Raw genomic sequence first — 25,787 nt, 5'->3', positions numbered from 1 at the left:
TCAAATCCTTAACACCTAGCCAAGGATTTAATACACAGTAGAAATGAATCAATGAACAAACGATTCCCACAGCTTTTAGGAAAGTATGAATTTCAAGGCTTTTCATTATGTGGCCCCCGCCTAGATCTAATAACCCTATTCACCTCCTACCCTTCCACTTTACTGCTACTATACCTTACCTTAAGCAGGTCTCCCTGCTGTGCCTTCACACTTCTATGCCTGCCCACACTCTGAACCGTGGCGGGGGGGGGGGGGGGGGGCGGCGGCACTCCAGGCCTCTAATTTACCTATTAATCACACTTTAGATCCTAGTTCAACTGTCCCTCTTCTAGAAAGCATTACCCAATCTCCCAATTTGATAGAGATGCTCTCTTCTTTGTCACCATACAATCCTGTGTATATCTTCATCACAGCATTTTTCACACTGTTACGTAACTGTTAATTTGGTTTTTTTCCAACACTGGACAAATACAAAATTATGGAAGGCAAAGACCATGTCCTATTCAACTTTCTCCCACACGGGCGCTTGGTGGCTCAGTCAGTTAAGCGTCTGACTCTTGATTTCGGCCCAGGTCATGATCTCATGTTTCATGAGATCGAGCCCTGTGTTTGGCTGTGCAATTAACAGTATGGAACCTGCTTGAGATTCTCTCTCTCTCTCTCTCTCTCTCTCTCTCTCTCTCTCTCTTTCTCTGTCCCTCCCCTCCTCCCCACATGCCTGTGTTCTCTCTCTCAAAATAAATAAATAACCATTAAAAAAAAAAAAAAAAAGAAACTTTCTTCCCCCAACATTTAACCCTTGGCAAATAAGAGACAGGTAACAAATGATTGATAACTAGTAAAACTTTCTCCCCCAACATTTAACACCTGGCAAATAAGAGACAGGCGACAAATGACTGATAACTAGTAAAAAGTGATCAATGAAAGTTTACAAGTTGAATGAACTGGAGGCAGCTGAAGCCAAAGGTAAGTTAAAGTGATTTAAAATAGGCCACAGAGGGAGAAATTTTTCTCTAAATTCCTTATCTGTTTATTTTAAAACAAGAAGGTTTATTAGAAGACAACTTCGTTCTTTATGGTTTGTTTAAATTCAATTTTATTACTTAAAAAAGTAAACCATTACCATATGACCATTTTTGCTCAGAGGTGTTGGGTACCTGAAGTGTATTTTTTTAAGTAAGTTAGGGGAATCTGATACAAATTCAGAAGGTAAGAACTGAATGGGAAGGCAGGGGCAGAAGGGACCAAAATCAGCACTAATAGAGTTGGTTGGTAAGCAGATGATGACAGAATGCAAGGCAGGAAGCCAGAATCCTCCACAGGGAATAGACACATCAACAACAATCCTGAGGATGAGAAACATGCAGGAGAGGAAGTCAGCTTACCACTATCAACAACAAGTCATTCCTGCGTGAGCGGGAGTAGACGCTGTGACCTGAAAGCAGGGAAAAGGAAATGACAAACACAAAAGATGGTGCAGAATTGTATTAGTAAAATCGTACAAATAAAATAATAATGATATCGATGAAAATAAGAATGGGAAAGTAAGTGTCGGCTTCTTCGCAGACTGATTATACAATGATGAAGGCTTTAATTGTGAATTATACTTTGATTTCTCTCAAAGTATCAGAGTTCATACATTCAGGTAAATTTTGCTCTATCCCTCAGTTATCTTTGAAGGCTACGTACACATAATGCAGCTGACATGGTTCAAAACAGTTTTTAAAATCCCTCTTGAAAGTTGCTTCCAGAACATTATATAAGCCAAATCTAAAAATCCATGTCATCATGTGTCACCAGAAATGGAATTACCCAGCTTGCTCATTTGCCTTAGTTTCTAAACTTCCTCCAAATAACTTTTGCCTATTACTAAATATCAAATCCTTCCCAAAGATTGAAAATGCACCACTAATAATCAAAAGAATGCACTGCAGACTCTGCAGCTGATTATAGGGAAAATATTCTAAATAGATTCTGAGCAATGGCAAGTGTCTGTCCACGACATGCAAGGCCCTGTGAGAGTACCAATCCTCCATGGTGGGGCTCTATTTATTTTTCTAAAATTCCTAACAGATCAGTACAACTTCCCTGAAAAGTGACATGACTGCTTGCAGTGGAATACAGTCAAAACCCTTTGCAAGGCAAAAAATGTTTTTCAAATTCTGTTGTATATCTAATTTTGCAGCTTTAGTCTTCTGCAATATCCCTCCCCTCATTTTATGCTCATTGAATGTCACCTACCCGCTATTCCTGGAACATTAGAATTTCAAACCCTTCATTCTTTCCCCTACCTGGTCTTTCCTCTGCCTGAAATGGCCTCCTCAGGCATTTCTGCCCAGGAACCTCTGATGGATAGTTCATGATCTTACTTATTGTAGTAACATGATCACAGATTCAAATAAATATTCATCATGGCATTCCCTATCTCACCCAGGTCTCTTTCTGTTCCAGCTACCTAGCTCTGCTTTCAACAGCTTATATTCACCATGTCCTTGCCACTAAAGCTATTAAGAAAGTAATCTGAAAAACAAAACTTTTAAAACATTTGTAAGAAAATGTTAGAAAATATCTTTATAACCTCAGGGTAAGGAAGAATGTCTTAAAAAGAAAAAACTACACACAAAATTAATCTTATCAAATTAAAACTTAATAACTTCTGTATATGAAAAAATCAACAGAAAGACAGTAAACACTAGCCACAAATTAGGAATGAAATATCTGTAATACCAAAATGAACAAAAAGCAGGTGAACTAAAATACATACAGGCTACAAATCACTGAGAAAAGCAAACCATGCAATAAAAAAATAAATGGACAAAAGACAAATTCATCCAAGAAAATGAATGGCCACAAATCTAAGAAAGGCTGCACAACCTCATCAGTAATAAAGGAAATGAAAATTTATAATTTTCTGATGGATTCTTGAGCTCTGGTAAGAATGTTTGTTCATTTACCCTATGTGTAGGTCTATGGCACTATCATCCACCCATCCCAAATCCACAATATTCATTCTTAACACCTAGAAAAACACACACTGGTGGATCCACATGAAGCCTCTCCACCAGGGTTGAGCCTGCAGCCAACAGCCAACACCACAATGTGATCCCACCTGGGGCTATTTGTCAACCTACCACAGGTAGAGTAAAAACATATTAGGATTCATGGAGGGTATTTCCCGGGGAACAGGCAGCTCCACTACCATTTTTATAAATTGAACCTGGTTTGAGATCAGTGACCTACATATTAAAAAAAAAAAAAAACTTAGGAATTTTTAAAAATAGATACATTTTTCTGCTCCATTTTTTAGTGTTCACTACATACTTGACATACTGAAGATGAATTAATAAATGTATTATGGATGGCTGCACGGATAGTTACGTGGGTAGAGTGAGGCAGGAAATCTTCCTGCTGACACTTTCCTTATTAACTTTTCCATACATTCCTCGATCCAAATTATTTTAAATATTCTTTATTCATTTAATAGAGATATATGAATGAAACACTTATAAAATTTATAAAATCCTTAAAGAAACCTACTGTATAAAAGGCGGGTCCTGATATGAAATCTTACAAACAAAAAAATTACTTGTTACTGGATATAAGCTTTTGCTAACCAGGGTATTATTGTTTCCTTTCTAATTTTTTGCATTAGATATTCTTCTACAAATGAAATATAAAAACGTACTGACATTCTCCTGAGTGGTACATTCTCACTAACGGGGTTAAGGGAAGGGAATTAAGGAGTGAAGGGTGGAAGGAGAAAAGAAAAGAATACGAAAACTGTTAGGATGTCCTTGAACCACAGTAGAGGGGACGGCCACCTTGCCAGCGCAACCCAACGAAAAGCCCCTAGTAGCTGCCAGAACAAATTGGAGGTCAACCAATCACCGAGCGACAGCACGACCTGACGCGGAAAAAGGCCCCGGAACCGCTGCAGCTTAAAAACCCCACCCCACCACACCTGGGTGCGACTTCCCTGACTCCTTTCTCTCTCTCCCCCTGAGTCAGGGAACCTCCCCCGAGACCTTAGTTCCCAAATAAAGCCTTTGACTGCTAAAATTTTTTAGCTTCTGACTCCTATCTTTACCCTGCCTTACGCCTGACCCTAACAAAAACTATATTTCTCTATTCTTCCAATACCAACCAACACACAAGAATGATTGCCACAAATAGCCATGTCCTAATTACATCATTTCACTGTTGATCACATGTAGCCTATTTTAAAAAATACCTTTGGGGAAGAGTAAGAGAAGAAATGCTATTCTTAACAGTTAGCTATCTAATACATTTTATAAATCCATCCAAAATATTGACAATATTTTGAATATACTGCCCTTTATTCTGGGGAAATAAGTTAGTAAAGTGAATAATTTTGAACAGTACAACTCAGTTTACCATATTTTTCCTATATTAGTTTCATCCTCCTCTTAGAGGGAATGCCATGTAATGATATATATAAAACTATATAAAATACTACTTTAGGGGCGCCTGGGTGGCTCAGTCGGTTGAGCATGCAGTTTCGGCTCAGGTCATGATCTCACGGTCCGTGAGTTTGAGCCCCGTCGTCGGTCCGTGAGTTTGTGCTGACAGCTCAGAGCCTGGAGCCTGTTTCAGATTCTGTGTCTCCCTCTCTCTGACCCTCCCCCGTTCATGCTCTGTCTCTCTCTGTCTCAAAAATAAATAAACGTTTAAAAAAAATTTTTTTTAAATAAAATAAAATAAAATAAAATAAAATACTACTTTAAACAAATTGGCCCTGACCCCCTGATGATGTACAGATGACTGCTCCCTAGGTCTGTTGATTTTTTTCAAACATGCTATAATAAAGCCTAACTCTCACTGTTTTGGGGAAACAAATCTAAAAAAAGCACTGACTTTTCTTTCAGACCAGAGGATCAAGCATACCCAGCTGTTACTCTCATTCTGCTCATCTCTTTACATGTTTTACAGTTAACATCTCAACTAGAGCTGGGGAACAAAAGTATAAGCTATACAACTGAAATCTCCCAGTTCAGATATTTAATAGCAGGCTTAGAGCATTTGGAGATGAACATTAAATATAAAAACTATTTTATTTCAAATGTCTAGGCTTTTGAATCTAACTGCTTAAACAGAAAATACAACCTATAAGAAAAAGAATTTTCTATAATGAAGGGTATAAAGTTTCATTTTGTTACTAAACTTCCTCCTACGAAGTATAGGAAGCATTCTAAAAATCACAATTTGGATTGGGCAAGATGTTCTAGGCAGGGAAGTGCAGCACCCAGACTTGGGATTCAAGAAAATACAGATTACTTTTCACCTTTATTTTTTTTCTGAAATTATATAAAAGAAAGTTATTCTACAGTCATCCCAAGACACTTTTGTTGACTTTGCTAAAAAACCAAAATTTAGGACTTCAAAAAAATGGGGGAGAAAAGAGACACTTAATTATATTTAAAGAAATGGATTTGGAATTCCTTTTTATTTTTTTTAAGTTTATTTATTTTTGAGAGAGAGAGGCGAGAGAGAAGGGCAGGCAGAGAAAAAGGAGAGAGAATCCCAAGCAGGTTCTGCACTGGCAGCGCAGAGCCCCACACAAGGTTCGAATCCACGAACTGAGAGATCATGACCAGAGCTGAAATCAAGAGTCAGACACTTAACCAACTGAGCCACCCAGGCACTCCTGGATTTGGAATTCTAATATAATTACATTTAAAGAAACTGATCAAGAATTTCCAATACAAATGTTTCATGGATCATGTTTCTACTTAACGTGTTAAACATAAATGTCATTAAGAGGTAACAACGAAACTTGTCAAAACTTAATGAAACTTGGGTATTATTTTATATTTATTTTCTATTTTTAAAAAGTTATTTTTAATTTTTTTTAATGTGTATTTATTTTTTAAGGAGAGAGAGACAGAACATGCAGGGGAGGGACAGAGAGGGAGACACAGGATCCAAAGTGTGCTACAGGGTCTGCGCTGTCAGCACAGAGCCTGATGTGGGGTTCAAACCCACAAACCGTGAGATTATGAACTGAGCTGAAGTCGGACGCTTAACTGACTAAGCCACCAAGGCGCCCCTATTTTTTTTTTTTTTTTTAGTTTACTTATTTTGAGAGAGATAGAGACAGCACGAGTAGGGGAGGAAAGAGAGAATCCCAAGTAGGATCCACACGGCCAGTGCAGAGACCAATGTGGGGCTTGAACTTACAAAACTGTGTTGATCATGATCTGAGTCAATACCAAGTGTGGCACTTAACCAACTGAGTCACTGAAATGCCCCTATTTTCTGTTTTTTTAAAGTAGGCTCCATACCTAACACGGAGCTTGAACTCACAACCCTGGGATCAAGAGTTGGATGCTCTACTGACTGAGCCAGCCAGGCGCCCCAAATTATGTAATTATAAATTTTGAAAATAAACCTCTGCCAATCATGGTAATAAAATCAGTGGCCGGCTAAGAATAAACAAACTGAAATGTATGACAGAGCTCAGAAGCAGACACATGCTTGTATTAGGAACCTAGTGTATGATGGAGGTCAGAAGAAAGGATGACAAACTGACTTCTACCTAAAGCTATATACAAAGGTGGATTCAAGGCAGATTAAAGACAGAATAATGAGAGGTAAAACTATAAAGAGAAGAAAACAAATGAGGATATCTTTATGAATTGGATAAGAATTTCTTAAGCATAAATTCAAAACTACATTGCATATGCAAAAATAAAATGTCATCATATGAAAGATTAAATATTTTGGCTCAGCAAAGAAGATGATGAACCAAGCAAAAAAGCGAGATAATTAATGGAAGAAGATACTTGAAATGTCTAAAACCACAGGGATTGTAATTTAGAATTAAAAAAAAAAAAAAGAAAAATATAGCAATCCCAATAAAAAAAAGATATGAACAAGCAACCTGGAAGGCCAAATGTAAAGAAATGTTTTAATTTACTTAATAATCAAAGAAATGAAGACCAAATAAGGAAATGTCACTTTATACCTCTTAGCTTAGTTATAAGCGGCAAGTTAGGAAATGCCCTGTGTTCCTGGATATGTGAGTAAAAGACACATATACATGACTTCAGGAAAAACAGACTGGTAGAGGACCTAAAGGCAGTGTATGGTTTTTGGTTTTTTTTTCATTTTTTAAAAATTCAGGTATAATTGACATATAATGTTACATTAGTTTCAGGTGTACAATATAATGATGCAACAATTCCATACATTACTCAGTTCTCATCACAATAAGTGTACTCTTGATCCCTTTCACCTACTTCACCCACCCCACCCCCTCCTCCTCTGGTAACTACCTGTTTGCTCTCTACATTTAACAGTCTGCTTTTCTGTCACTTTTCTTTGTTCGTTTGTTTTGTTTCTTAAATTCCACATATGACTGAAATCACATGGTATTTCACTTAGCATGATACCTTCTAGATTCATCCATGTTGTTGCAATGGCAAGATTTCATTTGTTTTTATGGCTGAGTAATATTCCATTGTACACACACACACACACACACACACACACACACACACACACACCACCTTCCTTATCCATTCGTCCATCGATGGACACTTGGATTGCTTCCATATCTTGACTAATGTAAATAATGATGCAGTAAACGCAGGGGTTCACATCTTTTCAAATCAGTGTTTTCATTTTCTTTGGGTAAATACCCAATAGTAAAATTCCTGGATCATGTATTTCAATTTTTAAATTTTTTCATCAACCTCCATACTGTTTTCCACAGTGGCTGCACCAGCTTGCATTCCCACAAATAGTGGACAAGGGTTCCCTTTACTCCACATCTTTACCAACACTTGTTTCTTGTGTTTTTGATTTTAACCATTCTGACAGGTGTGAGGTGATATCTCATTGTGGTTTTGATTTGCATTTCTCTGATGGTTAGTGATGTTGAGCATCTTTTCATGTGTCTGCTAGCCATCTGTGGGTCTTTGGAAAAATGTCTACTCATGTCCTCTGCCATTTTTAATCGTATATGTATACACACACATATACATGTGTATATGCATATATACCTATGTATATGTGTATATACATACACATATATATGTATACACACATATTTGGTGTTTAGTTGCATAAGTTCTTTAGATTTTTTGGATATTAACCTCTTATCAGATATATCATCTACAAATATATTTTCCCATTCAGTAGATTGTCTTTTTGTTTTGTTGATGGTTTCCTTCACTATACAAGAAGATTTTTATTTTGGTGTAATCGCAGTATTTAATTTTACTTTTTGTTCCCTTTTTAGAGGAGACATATCTAGAAAAATGTTTCTACAGCAGATGTCAAAAGAAATTATTGCCTCTGTTTACTTTCAGGAATTTTATGGTTTCAGATCTTACATTTGTCTTTAACTCATTTTGAATTTATTTTTGTGTATGGTGTTAGCAACTGGTTCAGTTTCATTCTTTTGCATGTGCCTGTCCAGTTTTCCCAACACCATTTGTTGAAGAGAGAGCCTTTTCTCCATGGTGTATATTCTTGCCTCCTCTGTCATATTGACCATATAATCATGGGTTTATCCGGACTCTCTAGTCTGTTCCACTGATGTATGTGTCTAGTTTTTTACCAGTACTATACCGTGTTGCTTACTACAGCTTTGTAGTATATCTTGAAGTCTGGGATTGTGATACCTTTAGATTTGTTCTTTTTGAAGATTATTTTGACTGGTATTTTATAATACTTCTGTATTTAGTTAAACTAAGACCAAAAAAAATTGCTGTTTTATATAAGAACTATACATTTACATTAAGATAACTAAAATCTGGGGCGCCTGGGTGGCTCAGTCAGTTGAGCATCTGACTCTTGATTTCAGCTCAGGTCAAGATCCCAGGGTTGTGGGATCAAGCCCCACACTGGGCTGGGCAATGAGCATGGAACCTGCTAGAGATTCTTCCTCTCCCTCTGCCCTTTTTCCCCACTCTCTCTCTAAAACAAAACAAAAAAAAATTTTTTTAAGAAAACTGAAATCAAATACTTAAATAAAAACCATCTCATTTCTTAAGTTTCAACTGAACCACATTTAAATCAGATACAAGTAGGTATTATTTCTAAAGTGATTCTTAGCCATTTCTCAATCTAGCCTTTTAAATTCCCTTTAATCGTGACACTTAAAAATTCCTTAAAAAAGATTTTATCTGCTCTGCAAGTAACAAGAAAAAAATTTACATGTGTAGGAATATTTGGCTAAAACTTTTAAAAACCATTTGTGATTCTTAGAATGGTACAATGTCTGGATAGACTTCATCACCTTGGGAATGAAGGAGTGATGGTGATTTGGCATGTACAATAAACCTTAAGGAAACAGGATCTGGCTCAAAGAGAGAAGAGCCAGACCACCAACTTCCCTCAGATCCAGAAAGATCTCCAGTATCAGAGAGAAAAAAGGAAATAAAACTGGGTTATTACATCAAAATAAATTATGCAGCTTTTAATGACAAATCTGAACTTCTTCTAATTCTCAGACAAGACTACCAACAATCTCCATTAACAAAAACTCACACTGGGAATACCAACATGGTTCTGTAGTGGTCAATAACCTAGATTTGGCTTTAATAAAGGAGAACAACTTCTATTAGTACTTTGGAGTCATTACCACTTTGCCATAATCTCCCTCCCATTCTTTCTATGGCTATATAATAAGAACTATGGTTCAAATTGACGACTTTTGCAGTATAATATTCTGAATTAAGAGTAAATTATAGTATAGGGAACCTGGGTGGCTCAGTCGGTTGTGCATCTAACTCTTGATTTCAGCTCAGGTCATGGTCTCACTGCGTGTGACTTAGGGCCCCGCATCAGGCTCCACACTGACAACAGAGCACCTGCTTGGGATTCTCTCTCTCCTTCTCTGTCTGCCCCTCCCCTGCTTGTGTGTTCATCTCACTCTCTCTCAAAATAAATAAATATAAACTTAAAAAAACCAGAGTAAATTATAAAATATCATCCATTGTGCCAGGTAGATCCTTGGGATACAGTGGTGAATATCAGTAACAATTAGCACACATGGCGTTTACCACTTGTTCTGAAGTGACAACCCTTTTTTTTTTTTAAATTTTTTTTTTCCAACGTTTATTTATTTTTGGGACAGAGAGAGACAGAGCATGAATGGGGGAGGGGCAGAGAGAGAGGGAGACACAGAATCGGAAACAGGCTCCAGGCTCTGAGCCATCAGCCCAGAGCCTGACGCGGGGCTCGAACTCACAGATCGCGAGATCGTGACCTGGCTGAAGTCGGACGCTTAACCGACTGCGCCACCCAGGCGCCCCTGAAATGACAACCCTTTTAAGAATGACATGGTATCTGATCTCACAGAGCTTAGTCTGGGTGTGATACAGGCGAAGCACGGGATACCAGTGAAGCACAAGGTACTAGGGGAAAAGTACAGCAGGGACCCTAACCTAGCTGCATGATGGCAGGGCTATGGAGAAGAAAAACGTCAGGGAAGGTAAAGTACACTTGTAAAAGATTTTCAACAACAGGGGAAAAAATAAAAAACAAATGAAATTCACTGGCCCATGCATAGGCTATTCTAGCCAATCAGGTTTGTGCAGCTTTCTCCTCTGCATGTTAATTCTTCACACGAAAACTTTTCTACACATTGGTTTGTAATCAGTTTTTCCAAGTGGAAAACACCAGCCATTCTGCCCTTGAATCATTTTGAGAGTCTAAAGGGACAGCAATTAGTAGCCAGTGCTGGAGTTAATCCCTACGGAACTTTTGTTTCCTGCCTCTGCATCAGTTTTTGTCTAGGAAATACACTTAAAATCCACAGCCAAGTATAATGTAGATATTCTCACAGAAATTTATTCATTTATTTCCTACCACAAAATAGTATAATGAGTACTTTACAGATGAAGAAACTGAAGTTCAGAAAGGTTAAAGAAACTTGCCAAAAAGACCCAATAACTAGAATTAGCTGAAATCTGAATTCAGGATATGTTATTCCAAGTCCAGTACTTTCCCTATTAAATGGAAGCTGTCTCTTTGTTGTTGTGAAATAATTTTATTTATGAAAGCAACTGTGATTTTATTTTCTAGCTATTCCTAGCAATGATAGTACTATTTGTTCTTCCCTAAAACATTTGGACAAAATTATCCCAAGTATTTTCATCCCCAGGAAGTTAAAAACACACACATGCACAAAGCCCATGTTTACTCTGTGTATCTTCCACCAAGGGTGTAACCAGACTAGCAACGAGAAACATGATTCATGAGTAATATCTTGGCAGAAAATTCTTAGTATCTCTATAGATACATCTGACACATAAGGGAAATGCCACCTACACCTAACTACATTTTCTTTTCCTTTGAGCTTTTTATTCTCTTTAATTGAAGTGTTCCCTAATCCTCACACCATGCACTCAACCACATAACCCCAAATGTAGAATAATATTCAGAATATTAAGGAAATAATTTCCTGGTAGGATTCATCAAAGAAAAATACAAATTAAATGAATATTATTAGCAATTACAGACAACAATATATTATGTTACTTAACATGTTCTGAGCAATTTTTCTCATTAAAGAGAAACTAGGAGATAATAGCCATAGAAAAAATTTATTCCAACATCAATAGAAACTATTCATCTCATTTCTTCTGTGAATAAAATACTTTTTTTTTTTAATAAGGTGACACTTTGACTTAAAAGAAATTCAATCCCATAGAGGAGTGACATCATATGGTATTTGTCTTTCTCTTACTACATTGCACATCTGGAACTAATATTATACTGTCTGTTAACAAAATGGAATTTACATAAAACTTAAAAAATAAAAATAAAAAAGAGAAACTCTTTATACTCATAAAGTATTTTCCCTATAAATGTAAATGTGAAGTATTTCCGCCTTGTCTGTTTTTACCTTGTTTCTAGGCTAAGCTAAGTGGTGTGGTAAGGCCAGCTCATACCAGTTTACCTGAGCCGATGGCTAAATTTTCAGATTGTGAAAAGCCAGTTGTCAAACCATTAATAGACTGAAACCAGCCATGGTGAGAATATTTATACCAAAGAAATCAACATATGCTAAAAATCAGTGTTTCTTGGGGCTTTTTACTAGATGGCACAGTTAAACACTAATCAGCCCACCACTGTGTTCACACCTCACTAGCACTTCAGAAGCTTATATTTTATTTACTTCATTAGGTCTCTTCTTCTTCTCTTTCAGTTTGATTTTGCACTTTTATTTATTTTTTCCCAAGGCCTAGCCCTGAAGATATTTAGACTTAACCTCAAAAAGTTAGGATATTATGACTAAGGATCTAAATTAAAAATACTCTTTCACCAAAATACTCTCACAGGAAATGTTTCCCTAAATCCTTATCTGATTGGCCTGATTTAACATACTCTGCTATTTTAAGGGCAAAGTCTCTATTCTTTGTGGAGTTGCTAAGAGCAAGTTATTATTCCCTGATATGAATATTGTGCTTAGTTTATTCATGTGTTTCTCACAAAACATAAATTTAGTATCAATACTAAAATATCTATTGTTTTTTGTCTAAGAAAATAATAGATTATATACAGTGTTGTATGTTCAGAGACCTTTTGCATTAAGTATGAATCAAATTATGCAAAAAAAAAAAAAAGAGGATATAATCTATTAGTCCGCTTTTACTGAAGAAACAAAGCTAAGAGGTTGTAACTTCTGTAAAGGCAATGAGAACTAAATTAGAACGTTTAAATGTTCTCAGTATGTGATGTAAAATTTCTGGCAGATTCATAAAAATGCTGCAGCACTGATGGAAAAGCAATAGACTGGCAAGAGTCAAGGATGGTAGTAAAAGCGTTCTGGAGTCAGTAAGACATGGGTTTTCAACTCTGTCCCTCCACTCAGTATCTATTCGACCTCAGGAAAATTAATCAAACTACCATTAAGCCACATTTCCTTTAACCGTGAAATGGATATAACTATGGTACTGGCTTTATAGTGCTGTTAAAAAGGAATGTCAGGGGGCGCCTGGGTGGCGCAGTCGGTTCGCGGTCCGTGAGTTCGAGCCCCGCGTCAGGCTCTGGGCTGATGGCTCAGAGCCTGGAGCCTGTTTCCGATTCTATGTCTCCCTCTCTCTGCCCCTCCCCTGTTCATGCTCTGTCTCTCTCTGTCCCAAAAATAAATAAACGTTGAAAAAAAAAAAAAAAAAAAGGAATGTCAGAATACATGTGGTGTGACTATCACATAAGTAGATAATCAGTGTCTAGTTATTACATAATTAGAATTATAGCTAAACTAGCCAATGACTCTGAATTAGAAAAAAATTATTTTAATGAACAAAGTTAGAGCCTATATGTTCCAAATTGTTACATCTAGTGTGTGAGAAATATGGTGGGGATTAGAGCTCAACCTCCTTTCTACCCTGTTTCTACAATATGCCTGCATGTATTATAGAGGCTATAAATCAAATGGCAGGGTTTCCAGGCTCCTATGTGAACAGGTGCTTGTTGTAATTTAGGTTGAGCCAATCAAACTTACTTGCCCAAATTCTGAAAGGCAAGAGTGAAGCAGAGACCACACTCTTGCTGACATTTACATTTTTAGCTGCAGTGTTAGCAGAGATCTCTGTATCCAGTAGGGAAGCAGGGTATGACACATCCATTTGGCTGGCCCATAATACTGACCATACAGCAATACATGTCTGTAGAGCAAACAGCAGTAGAGGTAGCTTCCTAAAATGGCACTGAGAGGGAGTATTCCAGAGGTAAGGCTGGCAAACTTCTTTCTGTTAAGGGCCAGATAATCAATATTTTACCATGTGCAACAATTCAACACTGTCATCGTGGTGTGAAAGGAACGATAAGTGATAGGTAAATGATAAGTGTGGCCATGTTTTAATAAAACTTTATGTATGAACACCGAGATTTGAATTTCATATAATTTTTAGGTGCCACAAAACATTCTTTTTTATCCATCCATTAAAAAATATAAAAACCACTCTTAACCAGAGGGTCATACATAAACAGTTTTGAGCAGATGTTGCCTATAGGCCATAGTTTGCTAATCCTTTCAACTGTATCTGGATCTACAGAAAAAGCAGATCCGTGGATGGTCCAGCTCTGTGGTAGAGCACTAGGAAAGGTTTGCAAAGGTCAAGACCTATAGCCTAAATCTGTTTGTTCAGCCCCTTCCTTCTCTCTGTAAGCCATGAAAAACCTGCAATAAGTATCTTCCTGCTGTAACGGGCTAGCACGGATTCTGTTCTTTGCAACTAAATCCTGATTGATTTATAGTGCTATAATACAACCTTAAATATCCAGGGTTCCAATGGTCAATTATTTCATAAATGTCATTTTTATAGTTATATGAATCAGGATCAAAATGACAAATTATTGCTCTTTGCTGATAATGTCTCTTAAGCCTCTCAACATGGGTCTCAGTTTTTACAAGGTACAAGAATTAATTCTATATTGCCTACTAGAAGACCTCATTTATTTGCTTAATAATCTATTCAACAAATATTTACTAAGCAACCACTATGTGCCAGGCTCTAGGTGCTAGGAACACAGAGGGGGAACAGAAGCCTACTATGTGTCCTTTTAGAGTTTAAATTCTGGTAGGGAAGAGAAAAAAAAAATCAATACATAGGCCTGGTTGTGAGATGACTATAAAGAAAAATAAGTAAGCTTTGAAAACAGAATGTTCCCAAGGTTGCTATTGGAGTCTGCATGGTCAAGGAATGCTTTTCTTAAGGGTGAACGCCAGAACAGAAATCTGAATGAGGGAGTGATCCATAAGGATTTCTAGAGGAAGAATTTTCCAGGCTGAGGGAAAAGCAAAATCAAAGGCTCAAGGTAAGAACGTGCTTAGCATGGCTGAAGAACTGTAATGAGGCCAGTCTGGCTAAGGCACAGCAAGGAGAGGAAAATGCTAAGCCGTCAATTGTCTGCATTGTGATTCAGGATTTACTTCTCATTAGCTGCCTTACATCAACTGATGCCAAGGTGACAGCTCTGTGAACCACCTCCTCCACTCTGCTGCTTCTCCCCACTGTTTTCTGCATAAAAAATGTATCTGTGTCTTTTCCTCCAGCCTCACCTTGCCTACCACTCTGTAGTCCAGAGGCCATGGGCTTTTTTCAGTGCTGTTATTTAAGATGTTTTCACAGTTCCTCAACTTGTTCTAAAGTTCAGTGTCTACCAGATCTTCTTGCATGCTGAGGCTTGGGACTGTGGTTTTCTCATTTCACCAGAGTTCAGAGATTTCTTCCCTATTCTTTATTTAGTTTGTTCAATTGCCATTAGGAAGAATAGTTTTGTCTACTGTAGATAAATTTAGACATATTTGTTAAGAGTAGGTACATCTAGGAGCGTCTGGGAGGCCCAGTCAGTTGAGCATCTGACTCCGGATTTTGGCTCAGGTCAAAATCTCACGTTTTGCAAGATTGAGCCGACGTCAGGCTCTGTGCTGACAGCGTGGAGCCTGCTTGGGATTTTCTGTCTCCCTCTCTCTCTGCTCCGCCCCACATGCACTCTCTCTCAAAAATACATAAACTTAAAAAAAAAAAAAAACCAACTATGTACATCTGTAAATGAGGAGAACTTAAATTTCTCAATTCCCTTTTCTTTCTTTCTTTTTTTTTTTCAATTCCTACATTTTTTATTTCAATCAACAGACTTTCCTATTTGAAAATCTAGATCACTGAGGTGCCTGGGTGGCTCAGTCAGTTGAGCATCCACCTTTGGCTCAGGTCATGATCTCACAGTTTGTGAGTTTGAGCTCTGTGTCAGGCTCTGTGCTGACAGCCCAGAGTCTGGAGCCTGCTTCAGATTCTGTGTCTCCCTCTCTCTCTCTGCCTCTCCCCTGCTCACACTCTGTCTCTCTCAAAAATAAATGTTAAAAAAAACAAAAACAAAACCAAAAAAACCTGGTTCACTGAGGTCTATAGATTATAGATCACTGAGATCAGTAAACAGATAACTCTTGTTTAAAATATTTTTTTAAATGTATATCAAAGTATCTAAAAGAAATACAAAACTAGAGGGAAACCTGGTTGGCTCAGCTGGTTAAATGTCCAACTCTTGATCTCAGCTCAGGTCTTGATCTCAGGGTCGTGAGTTCAAGCCCTGCATTTGGCTCCACACTGGGCATGGTGCCTACTTAAAGATAGATAGAGAGATAAATACATAGATAGATAGGACTGGAAACTACAATAAATTTCCACCATACTTAGATTCAAGCTAAGAAATGATAAAGGCAAATTGGTGTCAAATCCAAATGAATACCCAGTGAGAAGAGAATAAGTAAAAGATCAAAACAATACAATATAGGTTAAGTAAATACAGCATTATTACTTTCAAGAACATAAGTCTGGTTATGTTAATAAAGGCTTTGGTTTCTGATTCAAGTAATAGCCAAAATGTCTTGTACCTACTATAGAAATGATTTGGATAAAAGTACTCTTCTGAATCATCTAAAGGTTCTTTAAAAATGTCAGTTCTTTTAAACAAGTAAACATCTTCCTCAATCTCAGTTAAATAATTCAGTAAGCCCTTTCCCCATAAATGTAAAGTTGAGTTTAGCTCTTACTAAATTATCAAAAACACTGAATTAGAGAGTTCAAGTAATTACAAAGCAAGCGTGCAAAAATTTTGTATGTGTTCACTTTTATTTTCTTATTTATGAATACTTTCTATATACAAGTACTCTGCTAGGTGTTAGTAATAGATAAGTACCCTCTAGGGAAACACAGTTAAAAGCTAAAAGTTATTACAGAAGTGGTAACTGCTAAAATAAACAGTAAATAAGTAAACAAGAACTATCAATATAGAAGGTGACATTTGAACTAAGTCTTAGAAACGGAGCAGGAGTTCATTCAGCTGACAATCGGCCAGACCTTAGTTACAGCAAACAGACGGTATGTACAGAAGAGAAGGCACAAGACATGCTTATGTGCCCTGCTAGTAGCCCGGCAGAGTTGGAGCACAGGGTGAATCTCGGGAAAAACTGGTGAGCCTTGCACAGAATAGGTAGACATGGGCAGATCATAAAAAACTTGACACACTAGGAGAACAAAAACTCTTATTAAGCAGGATGATAAAATATGTTGAGAAAATATGTCTGAACACAAAGTGTGACATGGATACTTTAATGATCCTTCAGTAATAAAGGCAGTGCCAATGGAGGGAGGCGTGAGGAGCAATGGCATGGGAAAGAAAACATGAGAAATGTCACCAACACAGTGTTATCATGTGAATATATGATATCATGTGAATATATGATATGATATCATATATCATATAACATATGATATATGATAACACAGTGTTATCATACTGGACGATGGGATGTCTTTCAGTATCAGAGGGAACAGAGGAAAACAACTGAGATTCCTAGCCTGAGTAATGAATAGGAGTGTCATTAGCTAAGTTAGGAAATACAGTAAAGAAGAAAGAAATTAGTGGGAAAGGGGTGCTTGGTGGCTCAGTTGGTTGAGCATCTGACTTTTGATTCTGGCTCAGGTCATGATCTCACAGTTCGTGGGATCAAGCCCCAAGCGGGGTTCTGTACTGGCAGCACAGATCCTGCTTAGAATTCTGTCACTTACATCTCTCTTTCTGCCTCTCCCCCACTTGTGCTCACTCTCCCTCAAAATAAATAAAGAAACTTAAAAAAAAAAAAAAAGAATTAGTAGGAAAGATAAAAAGAGACAAATTTGGCCATGGTGGAATGTAAGGGCTAGGAGAAAATGTTAACCAAAGCACACACCCAGGACTTGGGTTCAGAAGAGGAAAATGAAGATGCACACACCCAAATAACACATCCCAAACAAGAAGTACTATACCACATAATAATCAAAGATCTTTTTTAAAAAATTTTAATGTTTTATTATTTATTTTTGAAAGAGAGGCAGAGCATGAATGGGGGAGGGGCAGAGAGAGAGGGAAACACAGAATCTGAAGCAGCTCCAGGTTCTGAGCTGTCAGCACAGAGCCTGAAGCAGCGCTTAACTCACGAATCGCGAGATTGTGACCTGAGCTGAAGTCGGATGCTTAACCAATTGAGCCATCCAGGTGTCCCATAAGCAGAGATCTTCAATTATAGTGACTATGAAGCTGTTTTCTATTTTCTAAATGGTAAAAACTTTTAGGCATAGCTACAAAACTTTTTTAAAAAAAGCATTTTTAGTCATGGAAGATTTTTTGGAGTTTAACATATGCATTGTGTAAAAAAAAAAAAAAAAGAGGGGCGCCTGGGTGGCTCAGTCGGTTAAGCGTCCGACTTCAGCCAGGTCACGATCTCGCGGTCCGTGAGTTTGAGCCCCGCGTCGGGCTCTGGGCTGATGGCTCAGAGCCTGGAGCCTGTTTCTGATTCTGTGTCTCCCTCTCTCTCTGCCCCTCCCCCGTTCATGCTCTGTCTCTCTCTGTCCCAAAAATAAATAAACGTTCAAAAAAAAAAAAAAACAAAGAAAAAAAATTTTTAAAAAATAAAAAAAAAGATAACTGAAAAGAATATACAATAAAAGTAAATACGCCACCAATGGCCTCCCTAGAGTCAATCTTCATTACCAATTTCTTGAATGTCTTTGCAAAGATATGCTTATACATGTGCAAGCATAAAAATGTATACATTCTACTCATGCTCCTTTAAGTAGCCAATGATAGCACCAGAAATCTAGTCAATTAAAAATGGCGTTTTGCAGGGCACTTGGGTGGCTCAATCGGTTGAGCGTCTGACTTAGGCTCAGGTCATGATCTCATGGTTTGTGGGATTGAGACCGGCTGACAGCCTGGACCCTGCTTTGGATTCTCTGTCTCCCTCTTTCTCTGCCCCTCCCCATGCTTACACTCTTTCTCTCTCTCTCAAAAATAAACTAACATTTAAAAAAATGGTGTTTTGGGGTGCATGGGTGGTCAGTGGTTAGGCATTCTGGTGACTTTGGCCCAGGTCATGATCCCACAGTTGAGGAGTTCAGGCCCAGTATAGAGCTCCGTGCTGTAAGCAGAGTCCACTTGGGAGTCTCCCCTCCCCCTCTTGCACATGCTCTGTCTCTGTCTCTCAAAATAAACATTTTTTTAAAATGGTGTTTCTACTCACAAATAATTTGTAATTTTTGCCAATAAATTTAATTCAAAACCAAAACCCCACAAATTTCTCTTCCCATACACTGAACTTTAAGGAATTCCTTGGATAACAGGTTCTGAAAGTGTAAGCACAATAAGGCTCATTCCCAATGGTACTTTACTCAAGACTCGAAATCTGGGCTCCAACTGGAAAGGGTGGGGGGAGGGGGGAGATAATGAATCATTCTCTAATTCAGAACATTTTGCCAACATGGAGAGCCTAGGTCCACCAATCATCCCACACATGAGAGATTTCTAACCCTGCTTGGACACTGGAATCAACTAAGGACCTTTAAAAAAGATTTTGATGCCCAGGACATAACCCATTTAACCCAAAATCTCTGGGGCTGGAGCCCAGGCATTTTTCTTTTTCAGTTTCCCTAGTTGATTCTAACATGCACCCAGGATTGAGAACCACTAACCACAGACACTAAAAGCAGATTTTAAGGAGGCTGCCTTCAGCTTTTTAATCTTGTTACTAAATAACGTTCAAATATGGGAAAAAGGCTTTTAAAATTCTTTGGGGCAAAAGTGACTCTACATCATCGAGTGTTCCCAACACAGGACAAGGTGACACAGGAGATGTCCTAGTGCAGCACTCCACAGTCTCCAACTCACATTCTCTGGACAAGGCTGGCAGTTCAGGATGAACCTGCTCTAACCGCATTATGGAGAAACAAGATCGAACGCCAGAAATCTCTGTGGATCAGGAAAGGCTCCACTTAGAGACAACCAAACTTGTATTTAAATTAAATAACTTAAATCCAGATACAATGACCACTGCTTGGCTGCAAGAAATCAGAAGTGAATTGACAAATCAAACTCCCAAGAAGTGGCATAGCCAAGAACCCCTTTCAGAGGGACTCCGGCCACATGGAAGAGCTTAGGCCCGTGTTGTCCAACATGGCAACAACTAGTCACATGTGGCTATTTTAAACTTAAATTCAAACCAATTTAATTAAATAAAAAATACTGTTTGTCAGCTGCACCAGCCTCATCTGAAGTACTCAACAGCCATATGTGGCTAGTAACTACCATATTAGAACCAAATGTCACAGAAGGATATATTAGTGCTGGCTTGGGGTAAATGAACCTCTGAAACTGTATATTCAATCTGTGGACATACAGATTCTAGGAAGACGGTCTATGACTTTTATTTGATTCTCAAAGGAGACCATCTACGATTCAGTTGTCAGTGGCCCAAGCCCACAGGGGGTAGGAAAGAGCTCTTCTTCCAAAGAGTTACCTCTTATAAAAAGCATTTATTAACAGTAGCACTTCCCGCCCACAGACATAACCTTTCAACCATCACGTTAAGACAAGTGGGACTATGATTAGTACAAAATGTTCTTCCACTTCATGATGTTGTCATGATCCTGGGGCTTCACTGCTTTCTCTGAAGAGCAAAACTAACTGTAAACCACAACCAGAAAGATATACCTCTTTTGCTTTATTCACCATCTCCAAGCTAGTGGTATAGCTGAGATTCTTTACCTGCCTTTCAAACCCAAATCCTTGCTTTTGCAGCAAAAGGAATCACAACAAAGTATTACTTATAGAAAGCTAATTCCACATCTCACAGACAAAACAAACAGAAACAACAGCCTTCCAACAGCAACTACAGAATGCTGTTCCATAGAACTCCAAGGACACCGACATAAACCTAAGATTTAATGCTTAACATGTCATTAGGAACTTACACAAAAAACAAAGTCAAGGATCTCCTAGGTGAGCTCCCATTATGGATAAACAGTCTGGGTTTGAAAAAATGAACAAACACTTCTAAATAGACTGCATGTCATGATGTGATGGCTGCCTATTCAGCTACACTCAATTTCTAGGATAAAATCAACTGTTCAACTAATTTAAAAACCTATCAGCTCTCACTGTGATTCACTGTTCCTAATACATCCCTCAAAAAGACAACCTCCCTGAATATCTTTATATCTTAAGTCAAATAAAAATGACTGAAAGAAGGTATGCCCTTTATCAGGGAAGGAAAGACCCATCTAAACCAAAAGACCTCACATGAACATGAATGAAAGTAGAAGGCAAAACATACCCTCAATGTAAGACAAGACCAAAGCCTGTCTTATAAATTATGTAGGCCTGATGTGTGAACTATAAGGTCTGAGTTTATCAACATTTCATATTCACATATTATTAAACTAAGTATTTAAAAACCACTAAACTGACAGTTTATTATCAAGTGAAGCCTACATTTATCATGTCCCTGGCAATCCGTTACTAGGTTATTTATTACAGAAAAGGGGTTGGCAAATTATGGCCACATGCAACATCTGTCCCGCATCCTGTTTTGTGAGTGAGCCTTCTTGGAACAGAGCTACATCACTCATTTATGTATTGTGCATGCCTGCTTTCATATTACAAGAACAGAGTAGCTACAACAGAGATCACATGATTTAAAATATAGACTAGTCCTTCACGAGAAAAAGTCTGCTGATCTCTGAATTTGAGAAATCACTTATGATATGATTACACAAAATCTAACACAAGTTTATAGCACTCAATTCATTATGGCCAAAAAATGGAAACAATCCAAATGTCCTTCAACAGGTTAATGGATATGCAAACGGTGGCACAGGCATCCAACTCAATAATAAAAATGAATAAATTATCGATGCATACAATAGCTTGGATGATTCTCAAGGGCATTATGCTGCATGAAAGAGCCAGTCTCAAAAGATTTACTTGCTGTATGAGTCCATTTACATGACATTCTTGAAAAGAGAAAGCTAAATTGATGAAGACAAATTTGTGGTTGCCAGGCATTAAAGGTGAAGGGAGAGACTATAAAGGGACAGGACAAGGAAGTTTTCAGGGTAATGAAACCATCCACTAATTAGTATACGTACCAGAATTCATAGAGCTGTATACCAACCGAAGAAAGATAAATTGTATTTTATAATAATTTTAAAAAATAAAAATTTTATGGATTAGTATAAAGAAAAACAATAAACGAACAAAACAGTCTCTTAAAAATTCAGGGCAAAGAATGAGAGTTTGCCATAGAAGATCAGATCAAAGAGAGTGGTCTGGGTCATTGTATTCTCAGGTTTATTCCTGGTTTTACCATTGATTCATTAGAAGACATTAAATCAACAACCCATTTCAGTATTCCTCTAGGATTTTGGTGCATACAGTTTGACAGGTGATATCTGAGGATGAATATAAAATCCTTCACACAATATTTCTTCTGTCAAATATGACGTACTCCATGAAGAAATACTGCAATTCAAGTTATCTCAGAGTACCTCCATTTTGCTCTCCAGATTAGCCATAAATATAAAGGTGTGTTTTATATCATAGTTGTCAGACTTTTTTTTACACACTCACATTTTCTCACTCTGTTCTCAAGGCTCTTTCACATCCCCAGCTGTCTAGAAAATCTGGTATCTTATTCCATACATACACCAAAAGAGTACCATGTATGTTTTAGTTCTCTAGACATGCTCTGCAATTTTCTTTCTGGCAACCAGACATGCACATTACCCATGAGCAGTCTGCAAGCTGCTGCCCAGAATTAATCAGAAGGTAAATCCGGTATCTACAAAATAATTTTCAGGGGAAACCAGGGGTAAGGCTTATCCTTTCACAGGATTAACAATAAAAGCAACTTACAAATTATATATTTTGTAAATGTAGTAAGATAGATTTAAAAAAAAAATCAAACATGAAAAACTGGAAGATTACGGAGATCTTTGTACCGTTAAGAACATTCAGACGAATTGCTTTCATTGTGTATAATTAACAGACCATATCAAAAGTTAAAACCTGAAAGACAGAGAACTCAGGAGTGACCACTAATCTATAAATCATTTATATCAATATCAAAGAGAAGAAAAAAATTTTTTTGAGAAGAAAACAATTTTAAGGGCAAAATAAATTTTTCATCATGACAGGAAGTACATCTATCCAAAAGTCTCTAGCTTTTTGTGGTGATTTTAAAATGTCAACACATTCTTAGACACTCCTACCTTCGTATGGAGGAATCCATCTCCCTTCTGAAAGAGAACTCACTTCTATCATATACAATGTGGAGAGTAACACTATGTAACTTTCAAGACTAGGTCATTAAAAAGCATTCAAGTCCGAGCTCTGCCATTATAATAATTCCTCTTTCAGGTCTATTGTCAGGATTAGAGATAACATATGCTAAGCCTTTTACTTGGTGCCAAAACATTAGAAGCTTAACAAACAGTTTCTAAACAACCATTTACAGTCCTCAAAATCTCCTGGAAGATGTGTATTAAAGATGAAAAAAGTTCATTATGTTGTTATATGAATGAAAGTCACAAACAGCTGAGGTCAAAACAAACCACAAGGAGGGGCGCCTGGGTGGCGCAGTCGGTTAAGCGTCCGACTTCAGCCAGGTCACGGTCTCGCGGTCCGGGAGTTCGAGCCCCGCGTCGGGCTCTGGGCTGATGGCTCAGAGCCTGGAGCCTGTTTCCGATTCTGTGTCTCCCTCTCTCTCTGCCCCTCCCCCGTTCATGCTCTGTCTCTCTCTGTCCCAAAAAATAAATAAATGTTGAAAAAAAAAAATTTAAAAAAAAAACAAAAAAAACCCACAAGGAGCATAAAGACCTCTAGAAGAAATTCGTGCTTTCCATCAGGGTGAATCAGGTAAAATGCCATTTTTATTAGGCCAGGAGGAGTAGAATATCCACAAATTTATATGGTTAAACCTGATAGTTATAAAAAGAAATTGTAGGTGACCATGAAATATTATTGAGGAGGCTTTTTTTATTATAAACTAAAATAAATTTGTATTTCACAAATCATGGTATAAGAAAAACTGAAGCCAAGTTTGCTACATAATGGTACAGTTTTTAATAGCCATTTTAATATTCAGTTACTAACCCAGCCTCATCTGAGATCAAACAAAAGTATATCTGTATCAGCATTCTGTATCAGAAAGATCACTAGGAGGTACTGACAGTGAGGGAAGTGATGCAGAAGAAAGCCTGAAGAATAATTCACAGATTTAGTTTTTAGTGGAATATAAATCCATGTTTTTCAGTGAGCAAGAGACTGCTTTCTCCAATTCAGACAAAAGATGAGTCTTTTAAAAATCAGGAGAATGACTGGAAAATTAGCACCTTGAGAAAAACGCAAATTCCCATTCATTAGAGAGCCAGATACTAGATAGTTGCCATGAAGTGAACATAGAGAAAACAATGCTATTTTAAATGTTTATTTTTGAGGGCACAAGTCGGGGAGGGGCAGAAAGGGAGACAAGGATCTGAAGCGGGTTCCTTGCTGATAGTGAGGCCTGAACTCAAGAACCATGAGATCACGGGGCGCCTGGGTGGCGCAGTCGGTTAAGCGTCCGACTTCAGCCAGGTCACGATCTCGTGGTCCGGGAGTTCGAGCCCCGCGTCGGGCTCTGGGCTGATGGCTCAGAGCCTGGAGCCTGTTTCCGATTCTGTGTCTCCCTCTCTCTCTGCCCCTCCCCCGTTCATGCTCTGTCTCTCTCTGTCCCAAAAAAAAATAAACGTTGAAAAAAAAAAAATTTAAAAAAAAAAAAAAAAAAAAAAAAAAGAACCATGAGATCATGACTGAAGCCAAAGTTGGACACTCACTTGACTGAGCCACACCCAGGTGCCCCGATATTTTAAATACGTCCATGGTAAAAAGGAGAAAACATTATAAGCTCCTTTTATAGTTATTATTTTAAAGGGCAAATTATTCTGACTTTATTAAATTCAATAGTAATGGAAATACTATAAATATCAAATATCTTATGCTTGAAATCATATTTTTACTTATTTATGATACTCAACTTTTAGGTACTTGTTGAATCCTCAAAACAACCCCATGAGAGAAGTACTACTATTACCCACATTACACAGAAGAGAAAATTGAGGCATAGAGAGATTAAGTAAGTAGCCCATGCTCACAAGACGAGTATGCAGTACAGCCTTCATTTAATCAGGCTGTTTGGCTCCACAGTTAGTGCTCGTAACAACTTCACTATACCACCTCTCATACTCAATTAACTTCATTGCGTTATCTCTTAGATTAAACTTTATAGGCCTGGACCCAAATATGGTCCATTTTCTGTTACCAACCCTGACAATCAAGGCAGAGGACTGAATTAAAGTAAACTATTATTCTCAGACATGGTATGAAAAAAATCTTTGACTTATTAGTCTGTTAACAGTTTTTCACTGATCTTACCTTATCTATAGAATAACAAACGTACCACAAACCAAGAAGTTATTGAAAAATCATTTGCAAACTTGAACCAAAGATCACTAACAGGGACAAAGACAAGCATCTACTGGTTTGTGAAGTATTAATTGATGACCTTGAGCCAGACACAGATATGGAATGGACAAGCAACTGCGGGAATGAAAAGAAACTTGTTTTAAATACCAAATACATGGGCAAAGCCTCAAAGATGATCTATAAGTATTCTGGGGACTGATGTTTCAGAAGTCACTTGATCATTATAATGTTCTACTCTGGGTTTAGCAAACTTTGCTTATTGGCAAAATTCATCCCCAAGACTGCTTTTGTAAATAAATTTACTAGAACATACGGCTATGTTCGTTTGTGTTGTCTAAGGCTGCTTTTGTGCTACAAGAGCAGGGCTGAATAGCTACAACAGAAATTATAGGGGCCACAGAGCCTAATACTATGTAGCCTTTTACAGAAAGTTTGCTGACCTCTACACTTACCAACACTGAACAGAAAAT

The 25,787-nt window shown here is 37.7% G+C and overlaps 1 protein-coding gene across 11 annotated transcripts in view; it reads right to left on the bottom strand.

Moving 5' to 3' along the window:
• Positions 1–25,787, bottom strand: part of WDFY3 (WD repeat and FYVE domain containing 3) — a 247,835-nt gene that overhangs the window by 197,325 nt on the left and 24,723 nt on the right. For 2 of the 11 annotated variants that reach the window (XM_040479270.1, XM_040479279.1), the window contains exon 2: positions 1,386–1,435. The exons of the other annotated variants lie outside the window; for them this stretch is intronic. The gene's annotated coding sequence lies outside the window, so the exon portion shown is untranslated. The remainder of the gene's footprint in view (positions 1–1,385; positions 1,436–25,787) is intronic. 11 annotated transcript variants of the gene reach the window in all.

Source organism: Herpailurus yagouaroundi, unplaced genomic scaffold (genome assembly GCF_014898765.1).
Source record: "Herpailurus yagouaroundi ecotype Mexico unplaced genomic scaffold, PumYag 28, whole genome shotgun sequence".
NCBI lineage: Eukaryota > Metazoa > Chordata > Mammalia > Carnivora > Felidae > Herpailurus > Herpailurus yagouaroundi.
Note: the sequence above shows the minus strand (reverse complement) of the source record. Positions and strands in the feature narration are given on the sequence as shown.